This window comes from Polyodon spathula, chromosome 1 (assembly GCF_017654505.1).
Source record: "Polyodon spathula isolate WHYD16114869_AA chromosome 1, ASM1765450v1, whole genome shotgun sequence".
Classification (NCBI taxonomy): domain Eukaryota; kingdom Metazoa; phylum Chordata; class Actinopteri; order Acipenseriformes; family Polyodontidae; genus Polyodon; species Polyodon spathula.
This window is the reverse complement of record NC_054534.1, coordinates 51295914-51318417: the sequence shown is the minus strand read 5'-3', so window position 1 is coordinate 51318417 and position 22504 is coordinate 51295914. Positions and strand designations below refer to the sequence as shown.

General features: G+C 40.7%; 1 pseudogene; it reads left to right on the top strand.

Moving 5' to 3' along the window:
• LOC121321115 overlaps positions 1-22504 on the top strand; it is a 138511-nt pseudogene that overhangs the window by 105970 nt on the left and 10037 nt on the right.

Genomic DNA, 22504 nt, shown 5'->3' with positions numbered 1-22504 from the left:
GCTCTCTGAATCTGAAGTTCCAATGAAGATGGTACTTTGCTGTATGCATTGTATTGCATAGGCTCACAATAAACAAATAATTATTTTCAAATGGAGATCAGGTTGTTGATCTCCAAGTCTTGCAGCATTGTAGTTGTTGTTGGCAGTTTTACAGCTGGAAATAGTTCCCTTGGTCAGTCGTAACTCAGTTCAGATAACGCGTTGCAATTGAAAAGTTCTGCTTTACCACACCTCTGGGTTTTATAATAGTTGCCTGTGCATTACTATTTTTTTTCACCGTGCTTTATTACATTTTGCCATGCTTTTGCTATGGTAAACTTTTATAAGTGATCTGTCTGTTGGTCCTCTGTTAGCACCAATGATGTTACCACAATGACTTAAAAATTAAGACATCCACCATTTTATACTTGACCATACCACTTATATATACCATTTCCAGTATCTTAGAACATAGCAGGTTAGATATGCTGTAGAGTCACCCTATAGAATTAAGACATTTTGCTTCATAAAGTCGAATGAAACCTGCTGAATAATGTTACGTTACTATATTGAATTGCATATCGCATTGTAGTTTTCCATATATTTAACAAAAAACTGTTAAATTTAACATGAAATACTGTACTACTAGTATGGTTTCCAGTAGTCTTTTGTAATGTCATTTTGTAGTTTCTTTTGAATACATGATGTAAAGTAAAATATCTAAGTTATTTTCATATAGTGTTTAAGTATATCTCAGTCCTAAAATTCTAGGTGATGCAAAACTTTTGGCCATAGCTGTACCTTCACAGCTCAGAGGAAACACAAACAGTAACTTAGGAGATATTGCAGATCTCTGTTAATGCTGGTCCGATGACAGACAGCTGCAGTGTTGTTAGTTGGCCTGGGATCAGAAATACAAGTGGTGCCTTTGTGTTTGATTTCAGTTACTATGGAAGTAACCATAGCAAACTGTTTAATGGATGTTCACCTTAGATTGGTAATAAGATGGGGATGCCAGGTTAACTGAAAGAAAAAAAGAAGACATCTTGGCTTTAAATGTTTTCAACCTTATTTATCTGTGCTGGCTATCTGGCGCATTCTGAAGAGCAGGTTTTATGTTAGTACTTGGTATGTCTGTCAATTTTAGTATGATTCCTGAATCAGACTTCATTTACTTAGGCTAAATAGTTATAATTAAACAGACATTGTAAATGTCTGGGAATGAATGTCAAAAATAAAGCTTAATGCCAGAGCTCCTGAGTGGCGCACAATTGGCCGAGCGCCGCCAGGGTAGGAAGGGCTTGTGTCAGCAGGGGAATCCACGGTTCACCACACATCAGCGACCCCTGTGGCCGATAGGGTGCCTGTGGTTCTGCAATGGAGCCGCCAGATCGGTGTTGTCCTCCGGCACTATAGGTCCGGTGTCCTCGTGGGTCCGTAGTGAGAAAAATGACAGATTGGTAGGAGTACATTTCGGAGGAAGCGTGTTCCAGCTGCCGTTTCCCGAGTCTTGCGGGGGGGTTGCGAGCGGTGAGTCAAGGATACAGATAATAATTGGGCATAAAAATTGGGGAGAAAAATTGGGGGTTAAAAATTGGTGAAGACTAAATTTATAAAAAATAAATAAATAAATAATTTAAAAATAAAGCTTAAGAAGAGTATTTTTGTTCTCATAAGTGAAAATAACCTTCCCTGGTAGAGAGCCTTGGAGATTAGTGCGGGTGTAGTACAAAAGACATGGTGTCTAGACTTTTAAATGTGAAATCATGATGCCTTTTCCTGATTTAGTCTGCATTTTGTTTGAACACTTACTCCATGATACAGATATGTGAAACAGTGGGTTCAACATTCCTAATTAAGAAAAATAAACTCATTATTTAAATAGACATTGAAAAAATACACAATATATTTTAAAATCTCTGCAGAGTGAATAACTATTAACAATTTGTATTGTATAAGTACATTTCAAAAGTAAGAGCAGCCTGCTTTGTGTGTGAACTGTAGAATTAGCAGGTCCCTCTGACATGCCCCAAGCAAGTTAGAAGATTTGTTTGTGGGGGAAAAAAGCTGCCATTATAGTAACCTACTTGTTCTTTTAATCTATGTTTTTATTGAAGGCAGCATAGCAACAGTGAAGAGGTGGCATTCACACCTAAATACAATATTGCTTGTTGGCCAAAGGTTTGAGTTTTTTGAGTTAATTAGAATGAAGGGTACATAAATCTTACTATGATTCTACACAGGACTAAACTTTATGGCAAATCTGAGGCATCACCACAGCTGTTTTACTGTTGCAATGTCCATTTTTCTAAAGTATATACAGCTGTGGCAGTATAAATTGAGCCCGCTCCTCATGAGCATATTGGTAGACACTAATACACTAAATGACAAGGACACTTGACACAAGGTTAACCCTGTTATGCCTGAACACCAGCATTTACTCACTGAAAAACTGCATACAAACCACTAATTTTCTTTTTAATCGGCTTTCTCATAATTTGGAAATCAAAGGATTAATTTTACAGATGTATAATGAAGAAACTAACATAATGGTGTGATTGTGTTCTGTTTTCTAGTGATGCTGTGGAACTACTCCAGCCCAGCACTCAGATTACTTCCTCTGTGAAGACCATGAACAAGGCTCCAGGCAACGTGTCCCGATTTGCACCTGTCAGTGTTGCACCAGTTCCAGCATTTAAATCCACTGCAGCCCCTGTCGCTGCCAAATCTGCAGACTGGCAGCTCACTAACGCAGCAGGTAACAAATCATTTCCTTCTGCACCATGTTAAGGTGTCTGATTTTTTTTTTTTTTTTTTTTTTTTTTTTTTTTATTCTTCAAATGCTCATCATTGATAATGCCAACCCCCACAAAGATTTTTTTTTAATTAATTTCCTTTGGCATTAATTAATTTACTTGTTTATATTAATGTTTCCTGCAAATGTTAAATATACCCATCATGTTTGAGTGTATGCATATACATATTATAGATACATATATTAATTAGAAACTTGTTTTACCTATGACACTGGCATATTCTGTTAACACGCAGTTTGCACATTGCAGTATATGGAAGTTAACGTCTGATATTATGGGCTGGCAAGTGACTCTTGTAGATAACAGTATTCAGTCTTATACAGAGTAGAGATAGGAGCTGCACACTAAACAAGTTAAGAATGTTAGTATGTGAAGCAGTTGCCATTCTTCAAAAATCCTCCAGGTGGCAAATCTAAGCTAAAATATTTTTTTTGCAGGACTCATTTCTAGTACACAACACTTCTCACCTTTCTCGAGGCTGAATTGGCCACTGGACTTTGCTAGGTAGTGAAATGAACATCTTCTGACAGCTCGACAAGCCAGTTTAAATGGGGTCTTGACAGGGCAGCGTCTCAGCCCAGGCTGACTACCAGCAGGAATTAGACCCAGAGACAGAAAGCTGCAGTTTTAAGCACTTGAGTCCACATTTAGTAAACAAAACAACAAATAAACAAGAACAAAGAATGGCATGGGGGGTAAAATAAAATGTTCAAACAAAAGAACAAATGCCTAGGCTGGGCATTAGCCTTCACTGTCACATTGCCAAACAATACAGAAATCACAGCACAAACTCCTCCAACAAACAAAGGATTTCTGTGGCATTTTATTTATGTGGCCACTCCCCGATAAGCATCAGTTACCGAATTGGGGAATGGCCATATCTGATTACTGGCAGGGACAGATCTTACTCCATCCCTGCCAACCTTACATTCCCCCCCCACACACACACACACACTATTTACAGCGGCATGGCTTCTTCCTTTTTATCTTAAATACAATAAACTCCCTCGCTGTGACCTACTTAATATAATGACCAGCTTTTGTTTAAACCAGTCCCTTTGAACTTGGAGTCATCTGAAGGTCATCTATTAAAAATAACTACTTACTTTACAAAGTCCCTTTGGTGTTCAGAGTAGAGTAATGCCACTGTAGCAGTTGTTTCAAAAGATTTAGTTACCCACTGTTTATTATGCAATAAAATATGGTACATACAACTACAACCACTGTAGTATTGGAACACAATTACATTGCCAAGAAAAAGTTTGTGAACCCCAATGATAATTATGGAAATTCCATAGTTTTACCATGATAGCCTTCTTGAATCAAAACCAGTCTTTTCTTAAATATCCAGTGAGGGTTTGTCACAAAGAGGGCAGGAGTGGGTGGCGTCAGAGCAGAAACAGGAAAATAAACAGCTAGAGATGGAGTTTGGTTGAGCTGAGCGAATGTTTTCGCTCAGCATTTAATAAATAAACAGAACAGAAAATAAACGGTGGGAACAAACAAAAATACAGGACCTGGCACATTCGCCAAAATAAACAGACAAACAAAAAGGACCAGACAAAACACGGTGAGCTTTTACTTTATGTTATTATTATTCTTATACTTATTTCCTCCATCTCCAATCCCGTTCTCCACTCACCGAACACACAACCGCGAAAACATGCTGCTTTTATGCAGCTGTACCAAGACTCGATTGCTAATCAATCATTCAGTTGGAGTCGCGGTACAACTGCACGTGAATTAATAAAGTGCAGTTCCCCATGCTCATATATTATTACCATTTACTTGCATGTGAATTGCTGTGCAATCCTCGTGCCTAAATACAAATATACATTTTAAACACTCGTGTTACACAGACGAAGAAGAAGTGAACCCCTGGTTTTATCAGCTCAATTAAGTGGATCATTAGAATCGTGTGTTTTAAATAATTAGGTAGATATTCAGGGGTGAGTTTGGGAGGCCTCACCCTATATAAAGATTAGAAACTTTGAGTTTGGTTTTCACCATACAGGTGTGTGGAAACATGTCATGTCACAATGAAAAGAAATCTCTGAGGACCTCAGAAAAACAGTTATTGATGCTGTGGCCATTGTGTTTATTAGTGTTTTCTGTTGTCTGTAGTGTGTTAATGTTGACGTTTATGTATAAAATACACAGGATATAAATATGCGTTATGAGCACAAGTGTTGTAAAGTGTAATTTTGTATTTAGACACGAGGATGGCACAACTCACGCCACGTACATATTTAAGTGGGTATTGATATGTGAGCACAGGAGTACACAGATTAGTTCACGTGCTGGGATTCAAGTGAATAATTAATTGGTAATTGAATCCCAGCTCAGTTGTATATATAGATGCATGAAGCACTCTCAGGGTTGTGTGTTCAGGAAGTGGAAAACGGGTGAGAGAGAGGAGAGTTAATTTAAAAATATAGCAATGGCTACAGCGTGCTGGCTAAAAACCAGCACAGTACTTGTTTGTTGGGTTCGGCCACGTCCGTTTTGCGTTTTGTCTGTTTGGCCAACGCGCCCTTTATTTTCAGTGTTGTGTGTTTTGTTTAAATCTTTTGGGGCTCCACCAATCCACTGTCAGGTAGATAGTCTACAAATGGAGAAAGTTCAAGACCAGAGTCACTCTACCCAGGTGCGGTCGTCCTACCATTTCCAAGAACAAACCAGAAAATCATCAAGGATGTCCCAAAGAACCCCACAGTAACATCCAAGGATCTGCAGGCCAGTCTCGCCGTGGCTAATGTGAGTGTTCATGACTCAACTATCAGAAAAAGACTGAACAAGAATGGTGTTCATGGAAGGATAGCCAGGAGGAAACCACTGCTCTCTAAAAAAGAATATTGCTGCCCATCTGAAGTTCACCAAAGAGCACATAGATGATCCACAAGACTTCTGGAACAATGTTCTTTGGACAGACAAGTCAAAGGTAGACCTTTTTGGCCTCAAAGAGAAACGTTATGTTTGGTGAAAACCAAACACTGCGTTCAAACAGAAGAACCTCATCCTAACCATCAAGCATGGTGGTGGGAGTGTGATGGTTTGGGGCTGCTTTACTGCCTCAGGACCTGGACGGCTTGCCATCATTGACACAACCATGAATTCTGCATTGTATCAGAAGATTCTTGAGGAGAGAGTCAGGCCATCCGTCCGTGAGCTGAAGCTGAACCAAAAGTGGGTCATGCAGCAAGACAATGATCCTAAACATACAAACAGATCTACAAAAGAATGGCTGCAGAAGAAGAAATTACGCATTTTAAATGGCCTAGTCAAAGTCCAGACCTAAACTCCATCGAAATGTTGTGGCAGGACCTGAAGCGAGCTGTCCATGCAAGGAAGCCCTCAAGTGTCACCGAGTTGAAGCAGTTCTGTAAAGAGGAATGGGCCAAAATTCCTCCAAACCGATGTGAGAAACTGACCAACAGTTACAGGAAACGCTTAGTTGAAGTCATTGCTGCTCAAGGGGGTCTAGAGGTTCACATACTTTTCCACACATGGATATTGAATGTTGAATCATTTGTGAATAAGTAAATGTTGAAAAAGTATCATGTTTTTGTGTCATTTGTTTAATCAGGTTATCTTTATCTATTATTAGGACTTAGATTAAGATCTAATAACATTTTAGGTTTGAAATATGTGAAATATGTAAAAATCTTAAGGGGTTCACAAACTATTTCTCTGCACTATGTGTTTATAAAAAAACAAACTAAACATACCCTTACCCCAAACAGTAATTTAAGTGGGTTTGGTGTTGTATGCTACTTGTTGACAAAACAGCGGAGGTGACATTATATGGTTCTGTTGCAGGTTGTGCTCTCCAATGTGTTATATAAACTGACCTTAGGTTGAATATAGCCAGCCCTACTGAGTATGTACCACAGGGGATGCTTAACCCCCCTAATTCTTGAAGTTTAGGATTATGTTGCCGACTTCTCATATTTACAAAATAAAGTTGACCCTACGTGCTATTCTAAAGTTGATGCTAGGTTTTGCTGTAAATTAACACTTTGAACCTATTTTTTTATGCTACTTAATGGTATTAAGTAAGGGATTAACAACAATAAGTATTGAATAGGTTTTGAGTGCCGTTAGGCATGAGAAACTGGATTATTTTCTTACTGATTTTCAAAACTGTGGTGTTTAAACCACTTAACACATTTCTTTCTAATTGATACTTGTTCAATAATGAGATTCAGTTGATTGTTAATGTGGTAATTGGATTTGTTTTTTGCTCCTGTGTTACCCTCAGTTCAAACAGTTAAATGTTTGTCTCTCATATTGTGGGAATGTTGTCATGAGTTCCTCAGTTTGAGTTTGAAATCCCACTTACCGGTACACAGATTAACTTTTCTGTTGTAAGTGAAGATAGTAGCGAAGACTATGTTTTAGATGTAGAACATGAAAGTGGCATTAGAAAAATAAAAATGCAAAAAACAAAGGATGTGAACCAAGGACAGAGAGTAAAGTTATTTATCGTTTAAGTACATGTAAGTGGGCTGTAAGCTTGTATGAACAATGGTTAAACAAAAGAAATGCAAAAGCTGAGTTTAAATCTAACGTCTGTGTAATTGATGGAGGTTTACTATGTGACGATGAAATTGCTGTTGTTGCTGAACCTGTCCAGAAGATATGTGAAATAAAAATGAGAAGGGGGGTGTTTATGTGGAAATTAATTTGTAGTTATAAAAAATGTTTCCATTATGTTAATATGTAATTGTATTACTTCTAGCAAACAATATGAAATGTTAAACTGAAATCACAAGCCATTTGCTAAGTGTTATGTTTGAAATGTGTAATACAATAATTAACTAATTGTTGAAATGATTGTTGCATTATAAAATGGTATGACCATTTCTGTTTGTTTAGTTGACAAATCAAGTGTGTTCTGTGGATTCATAGCACAAACTAAATTAATTAATCAGCAGTATATCTGCCACACACTCACCTTCTCTTCAAAGCCACACAGCCACTTTTCATTAGAAGATCAGTATAATTAATTAAGATCAGTATAATGAATTAATCCAAAGATCCGCCATCCTCGAACAGAGAAGATTAGTTCAGAGATTGTAGATCCTACCTAAATTTTCGTACACTGTGTTGTATGTGTACAATATTAAGACATCTTTGTACGTCAGGCAAAAAGGTGTCATGTGCTCCCTCCTCTGAACCTCTCTCCTCTGAAACTCCCTCCTCCCTCCTCCTCTGAAACTCCCGCCTCAGTCCTCTAAAACTCCCTCCTCCTCTGAAACTCTGACCTCCATCCTCTAAAACTCCCTCCTCCCTCCCTCCATCCTCTAAAACTCCCTCCTCCCTCCCTCCTCTGAAACTCCCGCCTCCATCCTCTAAAACTCCCTCCTCCCTGCCTCCCTCCTCTGAACCTCCCGCCTCCGTCCTCTAAAACTCCCTCCTCCCTCCCTCCCTCCCTCCCTCCTCTGAACCTCCCGCCTTAGTTCTCTAAAACTCCCTCCCGCCTCCGTCCTCTAAATTTGCCCATTCTTCTTGGCAAAATTGTTCAAGCTCTGTCAAATTGGATGGGGATCGTTGGTGGACAGAAATCTTCTAATGTCTTGCCACAGATTCTCAATTGGATTCAAGTCCAGGCTTTGACTGGGCCACTCTAGGCCATTCACTTTCTTGTTTTTAAGCCATTCCAGAGTCGCTTGGCTGTGTGCTTGGGGTCATTGTCCTGCTGAAAGGTGAATCTCCATCCCAGTCTTAGGTCTTTTGCAGACTTAAGCAGGTTTTCCTCAAGAATGTGCCTGTATTTAGCTCTATCCATTTTCCACTGCCTTTTTTTTCGGCTTCATTTGCCTCCTATCAGTCTGACTCGGCCAATGAAAGGTTTTCTCGGCTTTTTCCGGTGCAAAAACGACTAGAGAACTGTGCTTTACGTCTTTTTGATGACGTCGGAGTGGAAAGGGAAAATTGTAATGTCGGACCTGGTCTGACATAGGACCACAAAGGGTTAAAGAGGGGCTTTACCATTGCACTTACTGCCCTAGCATCTGGGCATAAAACGGCAGCCTTTATCTGCTTTAAGGAACAAAATGGCATCATTCCTCCTTATGTGTTGGCTTCTGTCAACGACTGGATGACAACCCTAAAAATACTGGACTGGGCGAATCGCATTTGGGGAGCAGACAATGGTGATAAACGCCTGCTGCTTATACTCGACAGAGCACAAGTACATATGTCTCAGGCTGTAAAAGATGATATGGAACATCGGAACAGAGACGTGCTCTTTTATACCTGCTGGATGTACACCACTTGTTCAGCATGCAGATGTTTCATGGCATGCACCCTTTAAAACAAAATTGAGGGAGTTGTGGGTGCACTGACGTCAGAGAGATGAACATACCACTCAGGGCAATCTGAAGCAAGCCACACGCCAAAATATCATTGACTGGGTGTCGCAAGCCTGGGCTGCACATGATGAGGATATTATATGCAGGTCATTTAATAAAGTTTGTGGTAGAAATCTGGCCATAGCCATCTCTGAAGATGGGCTCCTGCATAGCCAGCTTGCCAAAGCACTTGGGGACACTACCAGGACCACAGTTGGAGGAGAGGCAATTGGTTGCATTTTTACCATAGACTTCAGCATTAAAGGTTAATGTATGTTGTATGAAGATTTAAAATGACATTACAGTGGACTTACGCAGCACCCTTTTTTCAGGCAAACCCTTTACTTTGTATTTCACCATTTAGTAATTGTTAACTGCATTTCTTGATTCTTTAACTTAACTGTGTGCTGTGCCTTGAATTTTAAACATGCCTAATTCTAAATTTAATTTATGTAGCTAATATTAAAAAAATATTACAGTAATAGTACTTGTTATTTCACCCTGTCTTGAGTCAACTCCCCTCCCCTACTTTTGCCTTAACATCAACTTGACGCCCCCGGGGTATTGACTCGGCAGAATCCAGGTATTATCACCTTGCAACGACAGTATTATCACTTTTCGTTCAGCGCTATTACAATAAGTATTTTGTATGACCCACAGTAGTATTATTTAGGTCTATCCACATATTACATATAAATCCCTGCACCTACATTGTTATTACAATAACCAAATAATTATCTTAATATAAGTGGGAAACCACCTACAGCATATCACAATGTTTTCTTGAGCATAGCCAGCTGTTTTTAGCTTTTCATTACCACTAGTTAACAGGCAATAACTATGATTATTATTTTCTTCTATGGAACATCCCACAATTATTTATTTATTTTGTCTCTGAATTTTGAGGGAAATATGATGGACTAGCTGAAATCCAGTGCCAGCATACACTTTTTTTTTTTTTTTTTTGGTCAACCTGGGGCTATGCTGAGGCCAAACTAATTTCACTTGTGGCATAAAACAGATTTTAACCAAAGTGAAAGCCCACCATTCTCTAACACAAGTTTTGGAATAGAATTGCAAGGATGCCTGGTACAGTGCCTATAGAAAGTCTACACCCCCTTTCAAAATGTTCACCTTTTTGTTGCTTTATAGCCTGGAAGTGAAAAAAATATTCTAGAAATGTGTAGAAAATTAATTAAAAATAAATTAAATCGCTTGGCTGGATAAGTGTCCACCCCCCTTGTAATAGCAATCCTAAATTAGCTCAGGTGTAACCAATCACCTTCAAAATCACACACCAAGTTAACTGGCCTCCACATGTGTTAAACTGTAGTGATTCACATGATTTCAGGATAAATTCAGCAGTTCCTGTGGGTTCCCTTTGCTTGGTAGTGCATATCAAAGCAAAGACTCAACCATGCGCACCAAGGCGCAAAAGAACTCCGGGACAAAGTTGTTGAAAGGCACAGATCAGGGGATGGGTATAAAAAAATATCACAGGACTTCAATATCCCTTGGAGAAGAGTCAATACGATTATTAAGAAGTGGAAGGTGTATGGCACCACCAAGACCCTGCCTAGATCAGGCTGTCCCTCCAAACTGGATGACTGAGCAAGAAGGAGACTGATCAGAGAGGCTACCAAGAGCCAATGGCAACTTTGCAAGAGCTACAGGCTTTTATGGCCAAGACTGGTCAAAGTGTGCATGTGACAACAATATCCCAAGCACTTCACAAATCTGGCCTGTATGGTAGGGTGGCAAGAAGGAAGCCATCACTCAAGAAAGCCCACCTTGAATCCCGTTTTGAAGTATGCAAAAAACACTCGAGATTCTATAGCCATGTGGTAAAAAGTTTTGTGGTCTGACAAAACTAAAACGGAACTTTTTGGCCTAAATGCAAAGCATTATGTTTGGCGCAAACCCAACACAGCACATCACCCAAAGAACACCATCCCTACTGTGAAGCATGGTGGTGGCAGCGCCATGTTATGGGGATGTTTCTCATCGGCTGGGACTGGGGTACTTGTCAGGATAAAAGGGAAAATTAATGGAGCAAAGTACAGAGAAGTCCTTGTGGAAAACCTGCTGCCCTCTGCAAGAAAGCTGAAACTGGGATGGAAGTTCACCTTTCAGCATGACAACGACCCAAAGCACACAGCCAAAGCTACACTGGAGTGGCTAAGGAACAAAAATGTAAATGTCCCTGATTGGCCCAGTCAGAGCCCCGACCTAAATTCAATCGAAAGTTTGTGGCATGACTTGAAGATTGCGGTCCATCAACGATACCCAAGGAACTTGATAGAGCTTGAACAGTTTTGTAAAGAAGAATGGTCAAATATTGCCATATCTAGGTGTGCAAAGTTGGTAGAGACCTATCCCAACAGACTCACAGTTGTAATTGCTGCCAAAGGTGCTTCCACCAAGTATTAACTCAGGGCGGTGGAGACTTATACAGTTTTGTATTTAATTATTTTTTTTTTCCTCAGTAAAAACTTTTTTTCCCCTTAACAATGTGGAGTATAGTGTGTAGATAAGTGGAAAAAAAAATCCTCATTTAAATGCATGAAATTCTGAGGCACTGACGCAACAAAATGTGAAAAAAGTTCAAGGGATTGCAGACTTTCTATAGGCACTGTGTATACTGAACAAGAAAAATCTATAGTGTATGTAGGTCTGATGAATAAAGAATCAGTAGATTTTCATCTACTAACTCTGCGGAGTTGGACAATCAATTAACAAGAAACAAATAGTATTTATATTATTATTATTATTATTATTATTATTATTATTATTATTATTATTATTATTATTTTTTTTGTAAAATATATATTTTTTTTTTATTTTTTTTTTAAAGCATCTACTGGATTTCAAAAGGCTGCTCCCAATACTGGTCACATAACCTCTGGTTCTGGCCATGTGTCAAACAGTTCTGTTCAGTATGGAGCAAAGGCACCACCAGCAAACGCCCTGAGCAGACCAGCCCCACAACCACACCCAAAAGATCAGGACACGCTGGTCCAGAGAGCAGAGCATATCCCGGCTGGCACCCGCACCCCCATGTGTGGGCACTGCAAGATGGTCATCAGGTCAGTGAAGATCCCTTATTAATCAAATAAGATAAGTAGCTTGGCAATACAGCAGATAAAGGTGCTCCCATATGCTGAACATGTTACTGATGATTCTTAAGGAGCAGTGTTGAATGCGATGGCAGTGCCATACTGACTGACCACAGTGTTATGGCAGGCATTCCTAAGTTTTGTCCAATAAGATGTAGTTTGTAATGATCAAATAGCTTACATGAATGAATAATAAGCAAGTACAATGATATATAATATATCTACCAGCTGGATCAGGTGATAAGTGATTTATTTTAAATGGAATGGATTTATGTATAAGAATCATTACTCCTCTTGCATGTGTCGAATATGATGCCGATAATACTCGCCCTGGCCATCTTTTTCGAACTTTTCTTGCAAAAACACTAACTTAGAGTTTAATTGCTTAAGTCTGGTAAGTACCTGTTTTATTACCAGTTTATTTAAGCCACTCACATTCCAAGAGGTTATTTTAAACCCTGTATTAGGAGAAATCATCTTGTTTCACACCTTGAAGGTTAAATGTCCTAGACATAAGCAGATAAAAACCATATCGGTTATATACCTCCTTTCATATGTCCATGATCGCACACGCCCTGACGATTACTATCTGACTGCATTCTAAAATGCATGCAGCAGAGTGGCTGGTAAGGGGAACAGGTGTAGCGGTGATGCGGTGCAGGAGTGATAAGCAGACAACTGTGATTCGGTGAATGCATGTTTTATTATTCTTTTTCCAGGTCTGGTGACCGTCAAATAATAAATCCCTGGCAGTACACAACAATGTGTAAAGCACAGGGATGATGGAAACAAGGCACAGTCCTGAACAAAAACACTGGCACTGTCACCAGTCCTGGGTGAATGCAAACGTGCAGGTGCTCAGTGCAGTGGTGCTCCGGACAGTGCTTTCCTTGCGACAGTTCTGGAGGTGTGCGTTAACTTGTCTATTGGTGACAAAGAACAGACAATTACTGACAGACAGAAATAACACCCAACACGTATATAGGTTTTTAAACTCTGAGAGCTCCTCTCTCAGTCCTTCTCTCTCCCACCGTTTAACCCAAACGAAGGAAAAGATCAGCGTTACCCTGGCCCCCCTATATGTACTCCCGCTTGACATCTAGGTAAACGGTTGCAGTTGCCTTATTACTTGCAGCTGCCCCTCGTTTACCTTTCAGGTCAATACGGTCCTACAACAGAGTCTCGCTTCTTTCCAGGCTGACTGACTTCCCGGTCCCGGAAATGAACTGTCAGGCCAGCCCTTCCAGATACTTCTCCTCCCGTTCTTTAGCACCCTCACAGGTCGGGAGGGAGATTTATCACCAGAACTCATTGTATTTCTGTCACAAGGAGTCATTAACCTTACCGTTGAAGTGGAAGCATGTGGAGCACAAGGTTTTGCCAAACCGGGATCAAGTCACAGTTGTTCTCAATTTCTGTTGTAGTTTGTTTACCGAACATAACAAGAAGTGCGCAGTTCTGAAAACGAGTCCAATAATAAATAAGAGTGGTCAGTATGCACGAGACATCCAAATATTGAAACCCCCGTCTATTATAAAATTTCCTGCTCGGTCGTTCCAAACGAGACCTTTTTACCCACACAGATGTTTTACTGTTCTCCACATCGATCTGACCCGCCCCCATCTCACTAGACACGGTAAAGCTGAGGAGCAATCTAACACTAAACGCCAGTTCAGTATCGCAATACCCGCTCTGCTGACGGTGATGTAAAGAAACGAAACAAAATGCAAATAGTTCAAATGTGTCCCCCAGACAGTATGTAGCAAAAGATTAATACCCCCCCCATAGCTTCCTCTATATTTTAGAATATATATATATATATATATATATATATATATATATATATATATATATATATATATATATATATATAAACAGAAAAGATTTCTCTAGCACATCGTCCATTTTCAGCAGGTTACAAACAAAAAAAAAGAGGGGGGGGGGGGGGGGACATAATGCACTACTGTACTTTTCTAGAAAGAAAAGTCACTTGTTAAATGTTGAATCTTCATTGTTGAGTTGGCTAAGATTTTTCAATCGTCCATTCGCTTTATCCTCTTAAGGAACGCCTCAGCTGCCGAAGGAGATCCAAAAATGTGAGTCTGGTCTTTTGAAGGTAACACATAGCCTCGCAAGGAATAGAGGTCTGTACCGAATATCCATGGCCCTCAACTCTCGTTTAATTACGTCGAATAGTCTTCGCTGTTTATGTAGATCTGCCGACAGGTCCAGGAAAAACATTACATGATGATTTTCGTACATCACCCTGCTCTTTTTCCCATTTGGAGCAGGTTTTAATCCTGTCAGTCTATGCGCTCTTTCGATAATCTTTCGTTTTTTGAGCCCAGAACCTCTGGTAGCCATGTCTCCAAAAAAAGTGCTGCATCCTTGCCCTCCGATCCCTCGGGGAGACCAGTTAGTCTTAAATTAGATCAGCGTTTACGATTTTCCAATTCTCCCACTTTTTGGATGAGAGTTGTCAAGCATCCACACAGCCTGTTTTCGATTGTAGAGCAGTTATGTTGTCTTCAGCATCGCTAATTCAAGTTTCGGCCTGTGTCAGCCTCCCAGACATGTCTCTTATGTCCCCTTTAGTAGAGTCCACCAGCATTAACAAGCCTTTCAATTTCAAGAAGTCCTCTTTCATTAAACGAAGTTCATCCGGTATTTTACCAGATAGATGTCCCGACCGTTACCGTGAAAACCATCGGCATCGGGATCACTAGTAATGAGCTGGCTTGTCGACGGTGAGAGAGGATCGCGGCCTCCGTCTCAATCGAGCTCTCATTTATTAAATCAGCTCTTTTTAACTTATTATTTTTAGGCATTTTTAGAAAGATAATCAAGTTGTATTTCCACAGAGACCAGAATAAGTTAAATCTAACGTGTTTTCTTGAAGGATTGTAAAGGATAAGAAGTGGTAAACAGCAGAGCAGATTTTTTGCATCCTTTCAGCAGCAAGCCATAGCCGCACCCCCGGTAGCAGTGTTTATTATTGAAAGTAATAGAAAAATGTTCGGTAGGCAACAAGGCGCGAGAGGGAAACGAAAATGATAAAGATATTTATTTTTAAGATTCCTGAAGTCCACTACCCAAAAGTCCTACCTATCAAGAGTAGAAGTAGCAGCAAACTGAAATTGGTAATCTAATATTTGTGTATTACTTTTACATGTAAGTGTCTTCACAGTAGCAGAGAAAGATAGAGGTAGAAACAGTGCTTATACCAGCTGAGCCAAGTTCCAGTTGTGCAGTAGAAGAGAAGGAGACAGGTAGAAACAGTGCTCATACCAGCTATGCCAAGTTCCAGTTGTTCACAGACCTAGGATAGCTAGGCAGACAGGGGCCCCTCATAACTTGGGGGATTCATCATCACCTGATGAAACAGCTGCTGGGGATGTTATAGAACCACAGAATACACAAGATTATTCTGAATGTTGGACCCAAAGGCAGTTTTTGGAAAAAAAAAAAGATATACCCTAGTCTTATTTATGCTGAAAAAAAGATAGGATGTGCAATTTGTGCAAAGTTTTGTTTTGTTTTTAATTTTAGTTGTGTCCAATTTTTTACCCCAGTTTTCTCCCCACTTTAGTGTGCCCAATTATTATCTGTATCCTCGGCTCACCAATCAGGTCATTTATTTGGAAGTTCTAAGTGGTGTTGACATGGGACATACCTTGCAAGTCATGTGCTAATATTTTTCATCATATTGCCAGTGAAATGAGGAAAACACTTGTGGCAAGTGTTAGGGATAGATAGGTAGTGAATCCAAATTGGCAGTTCTAATTGATTAGTCTACTACAGTCAGTAAAAAGTATGTTTTAATCCTGTACATTAGGGCATGTCTTTGTGATTCAGAAAAACCTGTAAGGTTCCTATATTTAGTTGAACTTGCTGCTACTAATGCAGAAACAATATATAAAACAATACTTTCAACTCTTTTCCATCATGGTTTCTCAGAAAAAAAAAAAAATCTCTAAGAGCATCTGATCTGCTTTGCCTCAGATGGAGCATCTGTAATGCTGGGTAGTAAATCTGGAGTAGCTACCAGACTTGTGAAAGATTATCCAAAATTATTATTTTGGCATTGAATGAACCATTGTATGCCAGCCAACTCTTGCAACCAGTTCATTGGCCTCAAGGATTTGACATTAAGTATGGCAAAGAAGAAATTCACCAGCTTTGTGTTAAATATCACGCTAGCATGCAGAGGGGTGAGGGAGTATATTGAAAATATTAAGCCTCTTCTAAAAGCAGTAAATCCACAGCAGATTGTGAAAGGGGATTAAGTCAGATGAATATTATCCACAGTGGAAGTCGGGCATCTTTTGGAACTGGAAAGCCTTTCATCTTTACTTTTCATAAAACTGTGGGCCCTCCTTTAGAAAAATTATGTCCACGCTTTTACACCAAGAGGTGGTTGACCAAAAAATCCAGTTATAACACTAATTGCATATTTACATATAAAATGTATATTAAGTGAGAGTAAGCCACTTTTGTATAACTTACTTAGCCTCTGAACCAATAAAGTATGATTGAGAATGTCACTTAAAAAATATATTTTTTTTTGTATTTTTTGAAGTGCAAATTAATGTAAACATGGTGTTTGTATAACACTAGTGTTATTGTGCGTCTTACTTGTGTGCTTCAGAAGGGAGTGTTTCACAAACTTTTCACAACTTTTTGTTGTAGTATTGAGACCATAGGCACTGAAAATGGAAACAAGCAAACAAATGGTTCTTTATTATTTGTGTTAGTTTGTTGCAACGCACTAACAACTTGCAGAGACACCCATAATATTATTTTAAACACACAGGACATGCTATGTTTTTTTTTTTTTTTTTTTTTTTTTTTTTTTTGGGGGGGGGGGGGGGGGGGGTCTGTGGTGGCGATTAGGCATCTAAAACTACTTAAAACTAATTTGGTCTGTCCTCTCCATGTACAGTGAGATTATTCACGTTTTGAGGTGACTAAAAGTGATGATGAAATAATTGCCGCTGTTCCTGAACTTGTCCAGAAGATATGTGGTGCTGTTTATGTGTAAGAATGGTGAAAAATTGTAAAAGTGAAATACTTAGGACCCTGAATAGTATGCAGTCTTTACCCTGGAATGTAAGGTAGGCATTAAAATGTGGGTGAACAAATTTGAATGTAGTTCTTGCTGTCTAAACGAGGAATGAAAAACTACATCTCCCAGAATGCCATAGCCATACAAGCTGTCCCACTGAAAAAAGGGACAACGCAGAACAAATAAGCATACAACTACCATCCTGTTTAAACCCATCCTTTACTGTTGACAGTGCTTTATCCACCAAAAACAGTGTTAGGAACCCAGAACTTTAGCAAACAATATGAAATGCTAAAGTGAAATCGCAAGCCGTTTTCTAAATGTTATGTTTAAAAATAATGCATAACATAAAATTTCTTCCTTGGTAGGAAGGAACATTTTGAAAAAAAATAGATGTCTTTTTCAAGTAGGGAATATTAACCAAATGGGTACAAATAGGTGTTTCACTTGAAGACACCCGAACTGAAAACTGTATACCAAATATTCTCGCTAGAACAGGATGACCCTGCTGAGGCTCCGTCTTGTCTTCTGATTCTGTTGTGGCTTTGGGTCTGCCAGACCTCTTCCTATCAGAGTTTCCTACAGTTTCCAAATGCCTTTTGATGGTGTAGGAAACTGTACTCACTGACACCTTGGCTTTCTTTGCAATTTCTCTAATGGAAAGACGTACACTTTTAAGGGTTATAATGGTCTGTCTGTCTTCCTTTGTTAACTGCATTTTTCTTGCCATTATGATAGCAATTTACTACTTCCTTCAGTACAATACTGTCCAAATAATGCTTAAGAGGGTATAGTAACAGAGTCTGTTCCAACACTGCTTTTATACAGACAGGGTTTGTAAGTAATCAGCAAAAGTTGGGACACCTGTAGGAATTGTTAGCATCAACTTTCAAGGCTTAATTTACTTCCATTGTTGCAGAACAGCTGTAAGTTGTTAACCCATTACTTGTTCCCTGAAAAAGGCCTTTTTGTATAACTCTGAAATGTACATTATTTTTCAGTTTTTGGTAACCTAAACTTTTTTTTTTAACCTCTGACAGTTTACTGCTTACCTTTGTACCATTTCAAGTTATTCACTGGACTTGAACTGCTTAAATTTCAATAAAAACTGGAAAAACGGGGGTGTTCTAAAACTTTTGACCAGTAGTGTATGTGTGTGTGTGTGTGTGTGTGTGTGTGTGTGTGTATATATATATATATATATATATATATATATATATATATATATATATGATATATATATATATATAATGATATATATATATATATATATATATATAATATGGCCAAGCATTCGTTCTTTTCGTTCCACCGGTGCGTTAATATGTGCGTCTGTGAAATTCTAAGCAGCTTGTAGGCGTTCAACTTGCAGCTCGATGCTGTTTTAGTACTGCTTATGTAGTACTGTTACTTTCTCTATTTTCATGCACAAATTTCGAATAACTGCGATTTATCACCCCCGATCTCGCTTGCGAGTTCGAGGTTACTACTTCAGTACCTAGTGCATAAAGTCGTTGCCGAGAGTACTGTGTCGGCACCGAGTACACAGTACCAAACCACAGAGTACCGAGTGCCTAGTGCTAGTGTCGGCACTGCGTGTCAGTACCAAACACCAAGTGCAGGTACTAATATACAGTACAAAAAAAGGTGACATTTTTAGTGTATTGCACACTATTGCACAGCATTGTTAACATGTCTGGGTTCCATGCACGTACCACTTGCAAGGCCAAGCTGCCTGTACAGGTTGGTCACATGGAGTAAATCGTGTGCCTCTGACCCGAACATGCGCAGAAGACTTTAACAGACATTACTTTGTGTAATGTAGGTGCATCGTTCAAGAAATGTACTCTCGAGACCCGAGTAGCATGTCACTAGGGAATGATCCCTCATGCCTGCGCAGCGCTCGGCATCACCACACTCCACCAGTAAAGCTCGCTCCTCTTCTCTTGGTCATGTCTAATTGAGAGGGTTTGAGTCGAGCAAGGAACAGCCCTATATCTAGCTGTACCTCTCTTTCCTCGTCGTCTTCCTACAGTTCCCCCTCGCCCCTCTTTCCCCTTCCAAAGCAGAAGAAGAAAGCACACTGATCACATTCGGCAGGCAGGGGGCAGATTGACAAGATCTTGGAGGTGGTTTCAAGCCAGAAAGCAATTCTTGAAGAGCTGTTCAGAGAGCACTCGGCTCTACCGTCACTGCCTGTAGTGTCACCGATTGCTCCGTTTGCAACCTTGCAGACAGTGACTGATGAGATAGATGACATGCTCTCTATTTCTGCCTCAGAGGAGGTAGATGACCAGCTGATCCTCCCATCAGATGATGCAGAGTCTGACATGCCAGTGGCACAGCCCTCAGTTTTTACAGATGCCTTGGCCTGTAGCACAGACTGAAAGGCGCTTTATTTATGATGAGCAGCCGACAGTTTCCCCTGCAGTCCACCCGGACTTCTTGTACGAGTTACAGTCCACCTGGGAACGCCCGGCCACAGTGATGGTGATTTCCCGTTCAATGGACTCGCTTTACAGTGTTTCTGATGTGGACAAGCTGGGTCTTACTCACTTTGTGCTAGTAGAGGTCCCCATTGCTGCACTGGTTCAGCCTGCTAACTTGTCCTTACTTTCCAAGGATGCAGCATGCCCGAACAAGCAATGCAGAGTGACTGAGGTCATTCTAAAGAAAACCTACGCAGCTAGTGCTTTCTCTGCTAGACTGGGAAGCTACAACAGCATCCTTGTAGCTTACTAAGCTCACCTTATCAGGGCCATTGTTGAGACCCACAAGCTCTCGTCTCTCCAGTTAGGCGAGTTGTGCTTGATTTCAAGGAACCTGCTTAGGCTGTCCAAGCTTAGTGAACAAGCAATAGGCAGGAACCTGGCAGCGTTGGTGGATGCACGCAGACAGCTTTGGCTTTCCCAGGCACGAGTACTGGATGGAGATAAGACCACTTTGCTGGATGGTCCTGTCACCCAGGGTCACACTTTTGGTCTGGCGGTAGACGAAATGCTACAGCAGTCACAGCATGCAAGGGAATCCACCAGGGAGCATCAAATATCCTCCCCCTGGGTCTTTTATATATGCGCCCTCTGCAGGTCAGGTTCAACCGCACGGTTCACCAACTAGTTTTGAACCGCAACAAGCTTGTGACAGTGTCAAATCACTGTCTACAGGCACTGTCCTGGTGGAAAATGCCAGCTGATCTACACCTAGGCATAGCGCTGGGCAGCGTCACCAGGAGAGAGGTCATCACCACAGACGCGTCCAACTCAGGTTGGGGCGGAGTGTACAAGGTGTGTTGCAACCCCCATGGGAGGAATGAACCTGCTATCCACCTGCCGGGAGTGACTAACTGGGCTGCAGACCTCTTCTCGAGGGGGGTCCCCAGCGGTGCAGTGGAAACTCCATCCCGAGGTAGTCAGCCTCCTGTGGGAGAGATTTGAGAGGGCAGAGATGGATCTCTTTGCCTCTCGAGAGTTGACATATTGACCCCTTTGGTTCACACGGAGAAGGAGGACCTTTCGGGATAGACGCAATGGCACACCTGTGGTCAGAGCATCTTCTGTATGCATTTCCACTGTTAACGATGCCCCTGTTGTGCTTGGAGAAGATCAGACAGGGCCGGGCCACGGTGCTCCTAATATCCCCTTTCTGGCCCAGGAGAGTCCGCTTCTCCGCTCTGATGCAGCTCCTGAGCAGCTACTGTGGGAACTGCCGATGTGTCATAACCTGCTCAGTCAGGTGTGGGGCACTCTGTGGCACATGAACCCAGTGAGCCTGCAGCTCTGAGCTTGGCCCCTGAATGGTTGCATTTGAGCAAACGGGTTGATTGCCACCTTACAATATGCTAAGGTAGCCTCTACTCGTTCCCAATATGGGTACAAGTGGGGCGTGTTCCAGAAGTGGTGTTTGGCTCGTGGGTTCAACCCACGACATGCCCTATGGCAGTTATACTGCAATTTTTACAGGACCTTTTTCATGAGGGGCAATCCCCCTCTACTCTAAAGGTCTATTTGACAGCTATTTTAGTGTACCATGTAAAAATCGATTCAGTCGTCCCAGTTTTTGAAAGGCACCCGGCGGCTTAGGACACTGGTGAAGGATTTAGTTCCTCGCAGAAGGTTAAATGTAGCGCTTAATGTATTGACAAAACCTCCATTTGAGCCCATGCGTTCAGCTGAGCTAGTTTTTGTCTTGTTTTTGTTTTTCAGTGACCAGAACAAAGGTTACCCTTCATACTAACCCAGCTTTCCTGCCGAAGACCATCTCGGTTTTCCACATAAATCAGTCTGTGGAATTGGAGGCTTTCCAGCTCCATATGCTTTGCCCAGTGCGGGTGTTAGCATATTATATGGCGAGAACTAAAAGCTGGAGGAAGCTGGAGGCAGTCGGAGCAGTTGTTTGTTTGTTACGGGGCTAAGTGCCAGGGACAGGCTCTGTCTAAACAGAGTCTGTCCATATGGTTAGCAAGCACAGTACAGACTGTGTATGAACTGGCCAATCTGCCCCCAATCGGTCAATCCAGTGCAGAGCCTTCTAGTTTCAGAGTGATTACTCTCAGGTTAGGGTTAGGGTTAGGGCACTGATGTAAAAAGTTGTTTGTGCAGAGGTTGGACAGGGTTATCATGTTAGGTCAGAGCATGCACCACCCATAGTCCAGTGACAGAGCCAGAGTTATCTATTTTCAGAGTGATTACTCTCGGGTTTTCCTATTACTCATGTTCAATGGTACTTTTTTTTCATATGCTAAATTGCATTACCTTCACACGATATAAGCTTGTTCATCATCATTGAAAGTCCAAATTGAAGCCTAAAGATGTTCTTAACATTATGACAGACATTATGTAGAATGTTTCCCTGCACAAAATATAATGCAAGTCCAAGTCTGTGATTGTTGGTCCGTTGTAAGTTGTCTGGGGCTTCTTTGGCATAAAGGTTGAACATAGGATGTCTCAAGTCTTCGTGGGTATTTGTATGGGGGCATGGGAAGTGCACAATAGTCCATGTGCAGACTTTGCCAAGATTCAAGTGAATGATTGAGTAGCAATCGAGTCTTGGCACAAAAAAAATGAAATGTAAAAATTGTTTCCTACACATGGGGTTGGGTGTTCAGGGAGAAAGAACGGGAGAGGAGAAAATAAATAAGTAAATACAGTGCTTACAGAAAGTCTACACCCCCTT